Below are 18,359 nucleotides of genomic sequence, written 5' to 3'. Positions count from 1 at the left end.
CTAAAGTCATAGTGGATGTCAATTGTCATCCTAAGAAAAGTTTTGAAAAATGTGAATTCACCTTCTCTTGAGCCCTGTACCAATTCCAATGGGAACATGAGCCTGTGCATTTTTAAATGCTCCACCTAAAATCATAGGTGGGCCCAGCAGTTTTCTACCCAATTTATGCTAACCATCTGTTTGCCTCTCCACTCTCTGTCAAATGGACACTTTAACATTCTCTCCCCACTACTTGGTATCAAAACTCACCCACCTGTGGCATAACAACTCTTGTGCTGTTTTCTAGCACAGGAGAAAACTCCTTCAGCTTCTAATTCTTGATTTGCCCTCCCAGCTCTGTGCATCTTTCCCCCCCCATCTGTCTTCTTTCTAGGCTCCTGGCTAGGCTGGGTATGTCCCTTGTCCCTTTGCCCTGCAGAAAAGAGGCCCCATCATCTAAATGGATTAGACTTTGTAGAAGTGAACAAGAACCTACTGAAAACACAAATATTTCAGCTTTTTAAAAATTATTTTTAAATGCTCACCAGCTGGTCATGGCAACAAAAGTCTTTATGAAGGGCTGGCTGAGTGTTGGATAGTCTCCTGCACATATCTGTAGGCCCACCCCTGAATGGAGGGCAAAGAGATATACAAAGTGAGCCAACAGACGACTAAACTGTGTCAAGTTCTTGTAATCTGATTCATTGTCACTGCTCTCACATCAGGTAACAACCATTTTCATTCTTTTTGGGTTTTTAAATGTGAATACCTTAGAAGTCCCTCCCTACAAAAGAAAGAAAGAAGATGGGGGAGGGAGGGAGGGAGAGAAGAAGAAAGAAGGAAGGAAAGAAAAGAAGGAAGGAAGGAAGGAAGAAGAAGGAAGGAAGGAAGGGAAGGGAAGGGAGGGAAGAAGGAAGGGAAAACACAGTTGCAAATTCTCTTCTAGCTAAAGGGCCTTCAAGAGTTCGAAGGAAGCTAATAAAAAAGTGTCTAGGGTGTTCACCTCTTATAACTGGAAATCTGCAGTCCATCTTATAGAGGGAATTCTGCAGGTAACACTAGTTTGAAAAGGAACAAATGACCCCTCAGATGATAGTAAATCAAGCTGACGTGGCAATGAACAGACCCTCAGGAAAGGTGTGGGAATGGCAATCTTTAAAAAACAAAATGGACCCTGATGTTTTAAAGTCACTGTCAAACACTCAAACAGCAAATAATTACCGACCCTTCCCATGTGTCCAGCTTGGTGCTGTGCAGCACCGTTCTAAAGGATAGAGACATAAGTGCAATTAAATTTTTTTTTTTACGATAGGTAATACCTACAAATGATACAAAATTCAAGAGGTACAAAAGGGTACACAGTGAAAAGTGAAAGACTACAGCTTCTTAAAAGTAATCAAAATTATTTCTAAAGACACATAAAAGATTATTCGTACCTTCAAGTTACTTGTAATTCAGCTCAAGAGAGAAATCTGACATACAGGAAATCACAGGCCCTATCTCAGGGCCTTTGCACTAGCTGTTTCCACTTCTTGGAACACTCTTCCCCCAGATACCTGCACGGTTTGCTTCCTTCCTCCTTCCAATCTTTAATCAGCTCTCACCTTCTCAGTGAGGCCTCCCTGGTCTGCCTGAATAAAAGTTTACTACTCCCTTCTCACCCTCTATCTCTTCCCTGCTTTACCTTCACTCTAATATTTATCATCATCTTACATGCTACCCAAACGAATATTATAAATACAAATATGTAATAAATCACTTGTTCATTGTATTTTTCTCCCCCTGAATTTAAACTTCACAAGTGCATGATTTTCACTCTTCTGTTCATACCTATATTCCTGGCACTGTATTCCCAGTAGAACTGTATCTGGCACATAGTAGCTGCTCAATAAATGTTTGATGACTGAATAAATGACGCCTTTTTCAGAGAGCGGACAGATCAGTGCAGCAGGAAAGATCACTGACAATGAGACCGTCAGGCCCCATGGTGGGATTCTGAAAAGTATACCACTTCAGTTCCCCTTCCCCCTTCCTCCTTTTCTTCCTCTTGCAAATATTTACTAAGTGCCCACTAAGTGCCAGGCCCCTGAGATCAGCCTGGGCCTATGTCACGGGAGCATCTGCTATTCTGCTCCAGACAGGGAGGCAGCTGGTCTGTCTGTGTGTCTTCAGGGCTCTGTCCAGAATAGCAGAGTGTAAGGCCTGCCCATCCTTATTGCCCCTCCAGAACTGGCAAAGCAGCCTCTCCCACAGCCAGCCCTGCCCACCCTCAAGGGTGTCACAGAGAACACTTAGGCACACACGCTGGAGGGCCAAAGGCGGATCAGTGGTTTTTATCAGAGATGGTGCCTTTATTTGGGGGGCTTTAATGTCAATATTGTAGAATACTACACATTTTTAAAAATTTCTCAGTATCTCACCACTCCTAACCATTTCCATTTTCCCTGTATTATTCCAGGCCTTCTCTAAATGCTGTCCTTATGGTTGTAACCCTGGCATGGTCTGTGCACATGTCCCTAGCAGTGGAAAAGCCGTTTCCTTACAATGACCTAGAGGAGAGAGCCATGACCCCTGAGTGGGAGGGGAGACAGAGAAGACCCCCCCCCCCCCAGGTGCCCTCACACTGGCAGTGCCCTGGATGGTCTCAGGCTCACCTGCCTGAATGCTGAGCTCAGGAAACCTGTGGGAAAGTGAAGCCTGCAAAGGGGTGGGGGGTGCTTGCTAAGGGGCTCCCCTGAAGGACAATGGCCAAATGGCAAATCCCTGGGGAAAGGGGAGGCTGGAGAGTGACAAAACTCAGGAAGTCCCTGGCTGGGAACCTATTTCTGAGGCTCACAACACAGATGCCCAGGCCCCACCCGTAAAGATTGGGAGGTGGCACCAGGACTTCTCTGTATATACATTTTAAGTCTCACAGGTAAACAGGTTCTTTCATACTTTGCCAAGGGGAGTGTAATCTGTATAATTTGGCAATAACAGTTGGAATTAAAAATGCCTGTGCCTTTTGACCTAGTCATTTCACTTCTAGGAATTGCCTCTATAGATCTGTGCATGCTGTGTGAAATGAAGAGGTCATAGGCAACGCAGCAGTGTTAATGACAGCAAAGACTAGAAACAACCCAAATGTCAAAAAAGTTCTGATGTCTATAACTGGGGCACATCAAACAATGAATACTCTGCATCTTTTAAAAAGAATGAGGAAGTTCTGGTGAACTGATGTGGAACAAGTTCCAAGATTTATTGTTAAGTAAAAAATAAATAAGTAAAGAGCAGAACAGTGTGCAGAGTGTGTTTTGTGTACATATGACTCTATAAGCCATCACCTAAGAAATTAGGAACAGTGGTTGCCTCTGGGAAGGGAGCTGGGTGACTGGCTATAGGGGTAGGAGGGAGATTTGATTTTCAAAGCACATGTGTGTATATATCTAGTCAAAAATAAATAAAATATTCTCTTAAAGAGAAGGAAAAGTCCCATTAGTGATTCTGATGTTCACAGAACCAGTGAGAATGACAAGCTCTGGAGACCACCCAGGAGAGAGTGAAATTCTGTCTTTTAAAAGACTACCATTTAGCAGAGGATGAAAACAGTGGATGGGCACCAGCTAAGGACAGAGGGCTAGTCCCAGGTACACACAATTAGACCAAAACAGTTGTGCACACCTGTCTGGTTCTTAATTGTACTGATGTGACCCAAAAGACAGTAGTTTTTCTTCTCTGGAATCCCATTGTTCTTTGGATTATGACTTGTGGCTCTAGTTTTTGGCTTCTGATCAGCCCCCTTTTTTCCAAGCCTGACTACATTTCTCTCTCTCCAAATCTGTCACTCTCTTTTGCTTTCTTTCTACTTCCTCAGACCTTAGCCCTTTCTCTCAACTCCTCTACCCCCAAGTAGCTCGATTTTGCCGACATCTTAGCCAGATGTTGGGGAGCCCTGGCTCCCCATGTGACAATGCTCCTTTGTTGTACCATTCCCAGAATTTCCCAAGCTCTAACCTACTCTCTTTTTTCCTCCCTGTACACAGCTTGAGCTGCCTCCAACTTTTACAACTTTGCTCTTGTCTGTTCCAGCAACCTTTTCTTTCTCCAGCACATCCTGACTTAAATTATTAGTTTCTTGAAACAGATTCTCTTAGTCTTCACAACACAACCTTTCTGATCTCATAGTTCATCAAAAGCTCCCTTTTCTCTTGTCATCCCCAGCTCTGTTTCTGCAAGTCCATCAGACCCCATCCTGGTCTGTGTGGGAAATGAATCTCTCTCCAGGCACACAGAACAGAACTAACATCCACATTCACAGTTATAGTGGCTTCTGGCTTCCAGATGGGGTTACCCTGAATCAACACATATTTCTAGGGTGTGGGAAAACATGCAGTACTTAAATGTACAGGCTTTGGTTTCAGACACTCTAGGTTTAAATTTTTTCTCTGCCCTCTGCATAATTGGATATATGACTTTGAGAAAATTATTTAACTTCTCTGGGCCTCACTTTTCTCATCTGAAAAATAGGAAAAATAAGAATCCTTGCCCCAAAGGGGTATTGTGGGGATAAAATATATAAATAAAGTGCTGAACACAGACCTCTCAAAAAACAATGGCTACTTTGCTATTCATTATTTCTACTGCAATAAGTAACTTGGCTGTGGGGCTCTTTTTCTAGACTATGTTTACTGTTTTTATACCTGGCTGACCTTAATCATGGAGACCACATCTTTTCACCATCATGTGCATATCTGAGTCATTTGAGAACATTCAACACACATCATCTCATTTGGTTCTTAGAACTAGCCTGGGTGACAGGTGGGGAAAGGGGTGCCACTTAACTATTCCTATTCTAGAGCCTTAGGCACATTAAGTGGCTTTTCTAAAGTAATGTGACAGGTAACTGGTGAAGGCAAACCTAGCTTACAGATCTGGCTTTTTCTAGTAAACCGTATAGATCAGGGGGTGGCAAACTTTTTCTATAAAGGGCCAGATGGTGAATAGCTTAGGCTTTGAGGGTCACATGCTGTCTGTCTCATATTAAGCTGTTTTCTTTAAAACTGTAAAAAAAACAAAACAAAACACTATTTTTAGCAATAGGTAGTACAAAAACAGACCATGGGCTGCCTTTGGCCTGAGGGTTGTAATTTACCAACCCCTGATATAGATTATGCTGATAAACCAAACCCCAAACTTAATGGAATGGATATACTTAGGAAAAGTCACTGTTTGTTAGCAATAATTGTTAATATTCAGAGTGCTTATTATGTGTTAAATTTTATCTAAACCCTTTATTGTATTAATGTATTTAATCCTCACAGCACCATTTTTGATAGGTAGTATTCTCAGTTTCATTTCACAGATGGGGAGACTGCCACAGGGCAGGGTAAATAACTTTCCCAGGGTAAATGGAGCTATTTGGGAGGGAAACAGAGGGGGCGGAGTGGCTAAAGAGGATGGGGGAAGCCCTGTAAACCTAGAAGCTGCTGGGGCGAATATATTTTGGAACCAGTCACCTTGCTGCTAAGGCAGCGTGGATATATGCTATAAAGAATGTTCAGGCTGGAAACCTATGGCTGCTTTCCTTCATACCGTTACAATAGAAGACGTGGATGAGACTGCAGTGGCATCTTGATTTGAGAAAAGCACTTGATTGGATGTCATTAAATTTTAATCACAAACTGAATTCAAAATAAATTGAAAACTGGTTGACAGAGCACAAACAAAAGGTGATGATAAATGGTGATGCATCTAAAGAGGGGATATCTTCCAGGGGATGACTCTGAGGCAAGGACGGATGGGATTAAATGAAGGTGTTATGTCCCTGAAAGAAAACAAATAGCATAGCAAGAAACAGAGGAAGGGCAGGAATGAGCAGCCTGAGTAATTAATAAACCGTATTATCAGTTCCCAAATAATCAAGCCTTAGTGTTCACCAACTGCTTGTGTTTTTTTTGTTGTTGTTGTTGTTGTTTCTAAGCATTCTTTTAGTCAACCTTCATTCTTTTAGGACTTTTCAATAGGGTTGAAGAATCCTAGAGGCACACAACATGTATATTTCAGGTGGTCATAATAAACAAACACACAAATATATAAATTTACAACTAGGAAGATCCTCAGATTTAATTTGGATCAGATACTTTCAGTTACAGATTCTCAAGGTCTTACTTCATACCCCAGGGAGTAACTTTTTTATGTGTCTAAAAGTCATGGATTAAAAAAAAACAAACTTTAAACTCATTAATGTTCTTTGTTTACCACCCAAATGACTGCAAACTTTTATAAGAGTGATTTGCTTACTGGAAGGTTGGTTTTGAGTGAATTGCTTGGCTCAGATTCAAACTCCAGTGAACAAATACTTCCAAGTAAACTTGCAGAATTTCCCAGACAGAGAAGTTCTTCCATTTGGTTTGCCAGAGGATTTGAAACAGTGGTGAGCCCTGGAGCCCAGGGAACATTTACTGGCCCATGGACACAACTCTACTCTGACCGACCTGATTTGGAAGGAGTTCTCTCTGGGACCCCTCGGGGCTATTAAACGAGGATGAGACGAACTGATGGGAACAGACTGACTCCTCCACATTGAAAGTTGGTCATAAACATTTAGAGGACAACCTCAAACCAGCCCATGTATTTTTTTCCCTCCACATAAGGTTTCTCTAAGCCACATCTGTGACCCCTAATTCAGTCCAGGCCACACAGTGAGGAAGGGGAAGAAGTAGAAAGAGGGAAAAGCAGGAAGGGGAGAGGAAGAGATAAAAAGGAAGAGAGGCAAAGCAGAAGAGAAGAGAAGCAAGGAAAATGGGGGAACTTTGAAAAAACGTGCCCTCTATTGGTGTAGGAGAGAGCCTTACTTAAACTGCGGCTTTTATGTATTACTGGAGATGAGAAGGGGCAGTTGGAAGAGAAGGATGAATTGCAGTAAGAGGCAAGGGTGTTATAGGGTAAGCCCAAACCAGGAAGAGTTCAGGGGACTTGTTGGCCCTGGGCAGGGAAGAAGGAATGACTTTGGAACCCTCAGTGCAGAAAAACAACAGGGCAGAGAAGAGCCAAGTTTCCCTCGTGGCTGAGGGAGCTGCCAAGACCCCAGCCAGGGGGAGAAGGTGGGCACGCAGGGTGGGGGCTCCAGTCCAGCCCCATCACTCCCAAAGAGCATGATTCCAGCTCCTTATCAGGGAACCAAGCCAAACCAGCACAGCTGTAAGGGCCACCACGTGGATGAAAAGCCACCCTCCTTCAGCCAGTTTATAACTTCCCATCTTCAGGAATGTATGTATACACACCCGTGTGCTCACACACCCATGTGCTCACACATCGTGTGCACACGTCCATGTGCTCACGCAGGCACAGTCAGGCAGCGAAGCACATGTGGGCCAGTAGGAGAGGCAAAGGATGTCTGAGGGAGGAAGGACAGCCTGGGTTTCATGAGCTAAAAATAACTTGGTGACAATGCATTAGGAAGAAGTGGGGGGGGGGGTGCGCTTTTCGATTTCAACCCCAGATGCTTTCTCACGGGAGACTGTAGGATTGTTTTGATAAGGAAATGTGATCAAACATTAGGGGTCATTTCGTTAAATCTGAAAGGCATTTAAAGTTTAATGTGCCTCATCTGTGCTTTTTTTTTTTTCCTGCAGCAGTTGCCTGCAATTCACGCCCATTTTAAAAAGCTAATCTAAAATTGCCTGCAGCAGAAAAATGGCTTGAATTCAGGATATTTCTGAGATTTCCATTCTGTGATGTGTAAAACATAGATTTAATTTAGATAAGCTACCCCATATAATAATCTGAGTTATATTGCTGATTATCTGTTAAAGAATGCCTGCAAATATTACTGCCTTCTCTTTATTTTCAGAAAATTTGATGGTCGCTAACTCCTTAATCCCAACAGAAGCAGGTTTTAACATTTTCTGCCTTGCACTGTCCAAAAATGAGCATTGCAGAATTAAGAACCCTTCTCCCAGCACTTCACCTGGACTCCATTCCTGATTAGCCAGCCCTATGCAGGGAAGAGCAGTGCAGCTACATTATCCATCCACCTCCTGACACCCATCAGTGGATTGTCTTGGAGCTGCAGCCACAGATTAAAAATGACTGTGGTGTGTTGCTGTTATGGATCAAAGCTAAGCTGGCAGCCGGGAAACAGCCTGATTTCAGATAATGGCACATCATTATTTGAAAATAAAAAAAAAAAAAATCAGCAACTCGTCACAGGTGAAACATCTTGAAATGCCATTCCTCTCATCCCAGGGGGATAGACAGAAAAATTGAAGGATATGACAAGAACTGTACCAGGGCCTTAATATCACGCAGAAACAGCTTAGCAATACCCCATCCCAGTAGCCAGAGACCAAGTAAACTGTGTTGACGAAGAGTAATTGCCAAAAAGAAGTGACAAAGACAACAACAAAAATGTAGTGATTTGGAAAAGGTTAAGGATTTGGGGTGTCTGCTACCTAATATCTTACAGGCAATAGGATGTGTTCCACAGTCTCCTTTCATCTCACACTGAAGGCCTCATAATACAGGGACTGATCTGGCTGAGCAGTGGTGTCCAGCTCCGGCTAAGTCGGTAACTGGCTTCTGGAGCCAGCCCAGTCTGCTAGTCCTCCATGTGCCTTGACGCTATGGGCAAGTGCACAGGACAATTCTTCCTGGGTAATCTAAATGGGACATGAACTAATTCAAGAAACACCCTGTGTTCTCTCCTTTTTGGCTAGAGCCAATAAAAAGGCCTAACCTCCAAATAGTGCATCCACAGCACCACGTGGCTGCCCAGCCTCCCCCAGCCTCTGGCTCTGGTTGCAGCTTTAGCTTTTGCCTTGAGAGGTGAGAAAACTAGGCATCAAAGAAGCTTAGGTGGAAGGAGCCTAAGCAAATCACCAGGCATTTGATAGTTGCTGGGAACTGGGGGAAGAAAGGGATAATGAAACAAAGGAGCTAATGAAACAAAGGAGCTAACCATCTAGAAGCTGGAGGTAAAATTAACTTATATGATTAATTACTAAACAATACAAGTCTTTTAAGACCACACATATGGCTACCCCTCTGGGACTCCCGTTACCCTATGCTTGTTTTGTTTGCAGGGAATTTAGACGTAATCATCTTAGTTCACCCACCCTCCCTGCCAACTCACACGCTTTCCTGATGAAGAAATACAGACCTAGGGAAGCCAAAGCGAGTTGCCTAAGTCACAGGGCTAGCAAGAAGTAGTCACAACTTGAACCCAAGTTTTTTGTCATTTTAAAAATTATTTGAGCTCTTTTTCTCCCTTGCTTTTTAAAATATCCCCCTATTCTAAGAGACCACGTTGAACTTGAAAATCACAGGAAGTTTGATTATCTTCTAAGATCAAGTAATTGCATTTCTCCCCGCATTTTCCCTAAAGGCTCCGTCCAGCGCCAGGAAATGCTGGACGGGATGAGGGCGGCGGGACGGGGCTGAGAAGGCGGCCCATAGTCAGCGCAGGGCTGAGCTGGACTTCCTGGCCCAAGGATGTGGTGTTGATTTTTTTCCTCGGCATGAAACAGGAATCAAGAAAACTTGGGAGTCCTCCTTCCATCTCTGCCACTGACATGTTCCGGGGCTGGAAGCCAGTTACTTAATCTTTGCCATTCCCGGCTCCCTCCTTAGGGAAATGGGGGCTTGTGCTTTTGACTGAAACTTGTGGTGACTTTAAGTACGCAAACAAGTGGTTCCCAAGGCAGCTTGGAAAAGGACCAGCACACGTGCCTCCGCTCCTCAAAGAGTTAATCTCCGCCTGCCCGCCCGCCTGAAACACTAAACCACCGACACATTCTCACGGCAGAAACGCAACTGTCATTTTCTCAGCCCGAAGCTGGACTCGACACGAACAAGTTCAAGTTGGAGAGAGGAAAGCGGAGGAAAGTAGAGACAAATCATCTCAGTCAAGGAGCAAATAGTGTTTTGGAAAATGGGTCAGTGGTTAAGGAATAGGACTAGGCTGGCAGCCCTGAGTAACTCACCTCAGAAGCACCACGGACAGACAGACCAGGCCGAGAGGGTGGTCGCACTCTCCTTGTCTTCTCTCTCCACCTTGGGTCGCTCTTGGCCCTCCTCCGCCCTCCCCAGGCCCAGGTAAGTCGTAGAACAGGCTCTGAAGCAGGAAGTGGAAGTTGTATGCAAATTTCTACTGGAGCTAGAAAAGCCTCCGCTCGAAAAAACTCCCTGTGGGCAGTGAATCAACAGCTAAGAAGTCACTTTACTTCGTAAAACAGAAACCTCCTTCATTCACTAGAAACGACTGGTGACGAATTAGAGTGCGCTTTTGTTTTCACCACCCAGCTAGGGTATTGTGGGGAAATGTCCACGCACCCCAGCCTGTTGTGGGGTGCCCTACCCACCCGAGAAGGTGTCATGTGGAGGGGAAGAGATTCGAGGGTTAATTCATTAGTGAGCAGCTCCAAAGGCGGAAGCTGAGGCCAGATAATGAGGAGGATGAAGCCATAGATTGAGATTCACACGCTCTTCTCTAACTGCTTTACATATCACCATTTGCTGGACAAAACCACAGGGGCAGAGGTCACCCCCTGGACACACACACACACACACAAACACACACACACACACACACATTTTGTCCTCCTCTGGCTGGCTGCACCCCAGTTTTTCATACCCTCAAGTTTATATCTTCCCCTTTCCTTCCCATTGTTTAATCAGTAGCCTCCAGAATTTATTGCTTTTCCAGCAAGGAGGAGATGGTGGAGGCAGGGTGATACCACAAAACATGTGTGTATATAAAGACAGCTAACACTTGGGGCAGCAGAGTGGGGTGGGAACTGTGGCAGTGTGAAGCTTTGGAGTTAGAGGGGCCTAGGTGTGAATTCAGCTCTGCCCCTGGCCAGCCGGGCACCCTGGGCAGGTGGATTGTGCCCCTGGTGCTGGACACGGCCGCCTGTTGAAGAGGTCCACAGTTCAGCCCACTCAGCAGCAAGTCTCGCCGATCCTCATGCAGGGGACGGGCCCTAGAACATCACATCCAGACAGTGCCAGGTTCTGATCAAGTTGGGCGTGTGAAGCCGGTTGTTCAACATTCTACAAGCAGAGGAAATGTGGTTTGTTTTTTAAATAGGGTATACAGGTTATATACATCTGGATATAGTCTTATAATGGAATATTATTCAGTGGCTAAAAATAATAAAATCAATTTCTACATGCTAACATGGGTAAGTGGCTTTGAGATATTATTTAGTGAAAAAATATTATCTCATTTTTGCATATATATATATATATATATATATATATATATATACACACACACACACAAAGAGAGAGAGAGAGAGATTTATGTTTGTTCACCACTTGTCCCAGCACCTAGCACACTGCCCAGAACACAGCAGGCAATCACTATATATCTGTTTAATGACCAAATAAGAAAGTACCAAAAGAATGCATGTTAAACTGTTAAGTGGTAGTCCCCTCAAGGAATGGGATTGAGGGAAGTAAGTGAGAATGGAGGACTTTTATACTATCTATACATATGAGCTGTTTGATTCCTTTTCCATAACAATCCTGTAGTATTCATTAAAAGAATCAAGATTTAAAAAATAGTACTTATTACCTTGGCCTTTACCTTTCTGCCTCAAAATTATTATAATAATTATATTTTTAGTAGGGAAAAATACTATTCTCTGGGTGGCGGTCACTCTGAAAAAGCTACTAGTGTTTGGAGATGAGAACAGGAAGGAAAAGAAGGAAAGCAAAGGGGGGAAAAAGGAAGGAGAACAAGGGAAAGGGAGGAGTGAAAGTAGTTTTCATTTTTCTTAGATTTCCTTAAATGTATTGGGAAAAGCCTCAAAGGTGCCTCTGTCAAGTACTACCTTTGAAATACGACCTGTGAGGGAAAACAAGGAGAATCATTTTTTATTCTCGCTCTCCTGCCAACTGTTTCCCTGACTATGTGCCCAAGGGCCCTGAGGAAGAATTCCATGGGCTGAAATGCTGATTTTAATTGCTGTTAGCTGGGCCTTCCTTGTGTCTAAATATATCCTTAGTAGAAAGGCAGGCACTTGAGAGAATGAGTTAGTGGCTCTGACACAGGGGCCTCTGCGGTGGCCCCTCCTGAAAATCAGCCATGGGGTACCCAGGACAGGAGAAGCTTCTGTCTGGACATGACGGAGGCAGTTACACTGAAGGTGAACTGCAGGGAGGCAGGGAAAGGAGCTCCCAGGAGCTTCCCCCTGGTGCTGTCAGGCTGATACCTACCCCTTGTTAGTTACCATCACAGGAGGAAACCTTTCGCGGAGCTTCTATCACATACTAAGGGCACTACCTGTTAGCACATTAAATCCTGCAAACAGTCCTATGAGATGCTTTTTAACTACTATCATTCCCACTTTACTTTGAGGAATCAAAGGCTCAGAGACATTGACTAACTTCTCCAAGTCACACAGCTAGGTGTGGGGATTCACACGCAGAGCTGTCTGACTTAGGAGTGGGTGTTGTTCCCCCTCCCCCGTTTCTTGTCCCCCCCTCCCCCACTGCTCCTGTTGTCCTCTGTCCTTCCTCGGTACTTGGGTGGAGCCATGCTAACTTGGCGTCTTTCCACACTCTTGGCAACACTTAAGAGGGGAAAAAAAGGTGTAGGCAATAAAAGGGTGGGGCTGTGACTATACCGGTCACCCTGGTGCTGAGTTTCTACAGTGGCGTGAGGGTGGCTGTATGCATAGCAGGTGGAGCAGTCAAGATGTGAGCCAGACCTCCTCCTCCAGGTGAATGAAATGCAGGAGGGGAGGGTGTGTGCTTGCCAGATCCTAGAGTTTGCTCTACTCTAGACCCTAGAGTTTTTGCAGTACTCTTGCAAAAGACAATTCTAATTCTGGCCTAATTAGATAGATGTCAGCTTCCCCACCCCCCACCCCCAATAAACCAAAAATGAATGAATGAATGAATAAATAAATAAAAATAAAGCAAAACCCATTTGGATCTAATGCTCAGAAACTCTCCATTCTATAGCATTGATCCATGAAAGGAAAGGAAAAAGGAAAGGTAAAAGGAGAATAAAGGAAAAGAAAAGGAAAAGATTCATTTCTTGACATGCCTTGATTTTGCATTTTAAATGCTAGGATTTCAAGTGCTAAAAGGGCAGAGTGAAACTGCAACGTACCCCAGGGAAAAGGAGAAAACTCCTGTCATGCACTGACCTGAGAGCGGTACTGGTTCACGGGGCTCCCGGCACTGTGCGCTGTCCGGCCACCTCCCGCCACATCCTCTCAGCTGCTGCCCACGGAGGGGTCACCGCCAAAGCCACAGTCACCACCAAGGCAGGCAGAAAGAAGCACCCAGACCACAAGTGTCCAGTCTTGCCCTGCCAGCTCCATGCCAGGCCCACGACCTGTAGTGGGCCCCTGCCTCATTCCAGACGTTTGCTGGTGCTCTCGCAGAAGGAAAGAACTGTGGAAATGCAGGGAGTTCCAAACTAACCGGGGGCCACCCGAAAAAAAGTTGTGGAGTCTGTTGGTGGCTGCTTCTCCACCACCTTGGCAGGCCACACCCAGGCCAGAGGGGCTGCCAGGCCCAGGCAGATGCCGGGAGGGATCAGCACTGGCTCCCACCCCCTCCACCCTCGCAGAGCCCCTGGGGCCCAGTGCCTCTTCCCCCTGGGTGAGTTCCTCTCTGGAACTGGATCCTGCAGTCAGCGGATTCAGTTAGACCTTCCAAATCTAGCCCAGAGGTCCTGGGAAGGCAGCTTAAAACGAAAGGGTGAGCCCTCGATCTTTTTCTTTCTAAGAGGTTCCAGGACCCCAGCACACATTTATTCATCTCCTTCCCTGACCAAGGGACATGGGAGCAGCAGACCCTGTCAAGCTACAGATATGCCTGTTCTATCCTTTCCCCAGGGCAGTGAGTGCCTGTTCACCTTACATTTTCATACTTCATGGGGGGCACCCAGCAGTTCTGGGAAAAGCCAAAAATACCTGCTCCACGGTGACTGTCCGTGTTCTTCTAGATCTGAAATTACTGGCGGCTCTGCTTGATGAAAAGGTTAAGTCTTACCTTCCTGGGCTCCTCGTTTATCACACAATAGTAACAGCTAACCCTCACACCACATGAAGTACCAGCACTAGTCTAAGCTCTTTGCATGTCTTTACTCATTTAACGTCCACACCACCTTTATGAGGAAGGTACTCTAAAATGAGATTGGCTACCATTTACTGAGCAGCTCTTCTGTGCCTGGTGCTTTTCATTATCTGTATAATGAAATGGAGAATTTTATTCATCAGGACTCCAGGTAGTTGCGCCCAAAGAGAAAAAAGCAGGTAGTGGCCAGACTTGCTTCCTGTGGGGGCTGAACACAGCAGAAGAGTCAGATGAGAGGGGGAATGTTTGGAAAGGGAGAGAGCATGGAGCACAGCAGAGGAGGTGGAGGAGATGCAGACTTGCCACTGCAAGGGACTTGGTGGAGGAAAAGAGGAGGAGGGCCAAGGAGGATCTGGGATATGCTTTGCTATGTAATCTGTTGTGTAAATTCCCTTCAAGGAAGTCTGGCAGAAATCGACATTATTTCCCAGGTCTTCCCAAGTTGGATTTACTCAATTATTTGACTTTTGGACAAGTCCATGGGCAGCTTTATTCAGGTTACATTATAAAAATCCCTAAAGCAACCCTGCAAGGCAGGCTTTATTACTTGCATTTACAGGCGAGGAAACTGAGGCACAGAGGCTTACTCCAGCCACACATCTGGGTTTCAAATCCAGATGTGACTCCCTCCGAAGGCCACACCTCTCCCCTGCACCATGCCGTGTTGTACCCACTCAAGGAGAAACCAAGGGCTCCAACAAATGCCAAACCACACTGATTCATCTCAGGAAACCTTGGCCTTGGCTTCTGTGCCCTTTTCACTCCCGAGATTGTCCTTCCTCCAACATTGCTTTGTCAGTGTCTTTATCTCTCCTGTGCCTCTCAAAAAGAGACCTGATCACTCATTTACACTTAAGTTACCTGGTGTGAATTTGAATCAATGCACTACCTCTCTGAGGGGTACTTGCATTTTGTAGTACTTGCATTTTAAGCCTCATCACTGGTGATGAATTGAAAGGCTTCGTTCCACATTAAAGGAATTTCAGGCACCAGGGAGAAAGCGGAGAGGAATTGGAGGGGGTGGTGGCAGGTAGGGGAACCATAACGCAAAGAAATGCATAAATGAAACTTTAGATGCAGAGTTAACGGGGAGATATATTTTATGGATGGGCTGATCTTTCAGGGCTCCACAGAGATGTGCAGTGTGGGTCCAAGAGAGACGGACGGACGGTTCTCTTTAGAATCCCTCCTCCCCCCCCTTAGAGGAAGCCTGGCTGCCTGATTTCCAGGACAAAAGTCTTGTTTGTCATCAGAACTGTGCACCTCCCAGAAAAGAGGGTCTAGAGGGTTGATTTCCTGGGAGTAACTTTCCCTGACCATTTTCAATGCCTCTTCTCCACCTGTATATGTTGGAATTCTAGGTGAGAGCCAGAGATCCCTGTCCATAGAATCTAAGTGATCATGTCTTGATTAGCATCAAAAATACATTTGAAGCTGGCCTCTAGTGTGTAGTATAGACCTAAGGCAAATAACATGGACAGGTGGAAGGCTGTTCTAGCAACGCCTGGAAGGAAGTGAGTTTGTCTTAGTCTTAGGCTACCTTTGCACTCATCAATCACCTCATGGTCTGGGTGTCCTTCCTTCAGTGTACCCTTCATCCTCGGGGTGAGGGTGAGTGTGGTCCCTTCTCTCCCATGTTCTCACTGGCTCCTTCTCCACTGGGGGTGGCTGCAAGGCCCTTTGGCTTCCTTGACCCTGTCCTGCCCTAGATCGGGCCAGCTCTCTGCCCTCCCAAGTGTACATGATTCCCCTGACACACTCCCCCAGGCTTGTGAGGTAGATACACAGCAGGAAACCAAAGTTTAAGTAACTTGCCCAAGGCCACAGAGCTAGTCAGTGGTGGAGCTGGGATTTTAACCTCTGTAGACCTTCAGGGTCTGGGCTCTTCACCGTACTTCCTCCAGCCTGTGAGATATCTTTCCTTTAACAAACAAATAGAATGACTCAAGTCCATCTCCCACATCCTGTGGGAAGTCCAGCAGCCTCTCCAAAATTTCCAAGGATTCTTGGGAAGAAGGGATTGTGTTATATTTCCCTGGTTACTCCCACTTAAATTTGTCATTCCTTCAAGTCCTCTTTCCTCGAGCATCTGCTGTCCTCTCTCTCGCCTTCCCTCACCCAATATAAGAGCACCATCCCATCCCCTTCAGTCCCCAAAGTGCACCTAATCCAAGGCAGGTGCGTATAATCCTGTTCAAAAGCCCTGGGAATGGTTGCTGATAACAGAGGATCACCAGAGCATGGCAGAAAGGAAAAGAAAATTTTGAAGGAGCCGAAAATTCAAAATGGGACATGGCTATTCCATGGGCCCACTCCTACATTTAAAGAATGGGACAAGAGTACAAAAGGAGACTCAAAACCTCACCTTCTTCCCCATTCTGTTCCTACCACCACCTCCAACCCACACATGAGGGGCCTCACGTGCAATTGTGTCCATGTGTCTCATCTCTTTATCATCTCCTTTGGGAAGAGGCCCACACAGGCCCTGGAAGTGTGTTCAGGGAATTCCAGTGGCCCATGGACATGGAGTGAGTTCCACAAGTTGGGGGAGAGGGTTGGTGTGAACTCATCCCAACAGCCCCACACAGTGGTGTGTGGCTAGTACAGGCTCTTGAGAGCCAGCTCTACACATCTTTTCATAACTTCATTTTCAATGACATCATACTCCCAGCTTGAAATCGGCTTTGATGGGAATCTTAATACAATAGAGATTGGCAAACATGAGAAATCAGGTGTTCTGGTTTGCTAAAGCTGTCGTTATACAAAATACCAGAAGTGGATTGGCTTTTATAAAGGAGATTTATTAGGCTACAAATTTACAGTTGTAAGGCCATAAAGGTGTCCAAACTAAGGCATCAACCATAGGATACCTTCACTGAAGAACGGCTGATGGCATCCAGAACACTTCTGTCAGCTGGGAGGGCATGTGGCTGGCATCTGCTGGTCCTTTGCTCCTGGGTTCTGGTTTCAAAATGGCTTTCTCCAAAATGTCTCTGGGCTTCAGTCTCTCTTAGCTTCTCTCAGCTCTCTGCTTGGTTCTGCTGGGGCATTTCTCTCTAAGCTTCTGGGGATCCTCTCTTAGCTTCTCCAGGGCAAATTCTAGGCTTCATCTCTTAGCTTAGCGTCTCTAAATGTCTTTCTGTCTGCATCTCCAAGCATCTCTGTTACGATTTGCTAATGCTGCTGTTATGCAAAACACCAGAAATGGATTGTCTTTTAGAAAGGGGGTTTATTTGGTTACAGATTTGCAGTCCGAAGGTAATGAAAATGTCCAAATTAAGGCATGAACACAAGTATACCTTCACTGAAGAACAGCCAACGGCATCCGGAACACCTCTGTCAGCTGGGGAAGCACATGGCTGGTGTCTGCTCCAGGGTTCTGGTTTCAAAATGGCTTTCTCCCAGGATGTCTCTCTTCTTAAGCATCTGGAGGTGTTCTCTTAGTTTCTCCCAGGCAAACTCTGGGCTAGCAAAAGTCTGCTTCAACAGCCGTCTCCAAAATATCTCTCTCAGCTGCAGCAGCCTGGGCCTGTGATGGCTCCTTTTAAAGGACTCCAGTAAACTAATCAAGACCCAGCTGAATGGGTGGGGCCACACCTCCATGGAAATAATCTAATCAAAAGTATCACCTACAGTGGGTGAGTCACATTTTCATGGAAACAACCTAATCCAAATATCCCACAAGATTGGATTAGAAGATCAAGGTTTTGTGAGGGACATAGTATATTCAAACTGGCACAATCTCCAAGTGTCTGGGTCTGTGTTGGCTCTTAGCTTCCCCCAGGGGCAAACTCTGGATTACATGTCTTAGCTTCTCTCCAAAATATCTTTCTCAGTTTCTCCGAGCTCCTTCTCTCCGTGAGCTCTCTTAAAGTACTCCAGCGATCTAATTAAGACCCACCCAGAATGGGAGGGGTCACATCTCCATGGAAATGACCTAATCAAAAGGTCTTACCTACAGTTGGGTGGGTCATATTTCCATGGAAACAACCTAATCAAAAGGTCCCATCTTAATCAAAAGATTAATAAGTCTGCCCCCACAAGATTAAATTAAAGAACATGGCTTTTGTGGGGAACATAATAGATTCAAACCAGCACATCAGTTTTTTTGTTTTTTCCTGACACCATTTTTTTTTTTAACTAGCATACCACTGCCCACTGGAGTCCTACCCCATGTGGAGGGGTGTAGCCAGTTAAGGCCAGATGGGAGCCCTCTCAGACCTCAGATTGTGCTACCCATTAGAATCACTTGAGAGCTTTCAGAAATCTCGATGCCCAGTCCATACCCAATACTAATTAAATCA

General features: G+C 45.3%; 1 protein-coding gene across 5 annotated transcripts in view; it reads right to left on the bottom strand.

Annotated features, from left to right (window-relative positions):
• TRAF3IP2 (TRAF3 interacting protein 2) overlaps positions 1–18,359 on the bottom strand; it is a 72,678-nt gene that overhangs the window by 31,917 nt on the left and 22,402 nt on the right. For 3 of the 5 annotated variants that reach the window (XM_037842741.1, XM_037842740.1, XM_037842737.1), the window contains exons 2-4: positions 13,893–13,944; positions 13,119–13,368; positions 9,942–11,010 (exon numbers count right to left, since the gene is read on the bottom strand). The gene's annotated coding sequence lies outside the window, so the exon portion shown is untranslated. Of the gene's footprint in view, positions 1–524; positions 607–9,941; positions 11,011–13,118; positions 13,369–13,892; positions 13,945–18,359 lie in introns of all 5 variants that reach the window. The other 2 variants (XM_037842739.1, XM_037842738.1) reach the window with 2 other exon arrangements.

This window comes from Choloepus didactylus, chromosome 7 (assembly GCF_015220235.1).
Source record: "Choloepus didactylus isolate mChoDid1 chromosome 7, mChoDid1.pri, whole genome shotgun sequence".
In the NCBI taxonomy this organism is placed as follows: Eukaryota; Metazoa; Chordata; class Mammalia; order Pilosa; family Megalonychidae; genus Choloepus; species Choloepus didactylus.
This window is presented reverse-complemented; position numbering and strand designations above follow the sequence as displayed.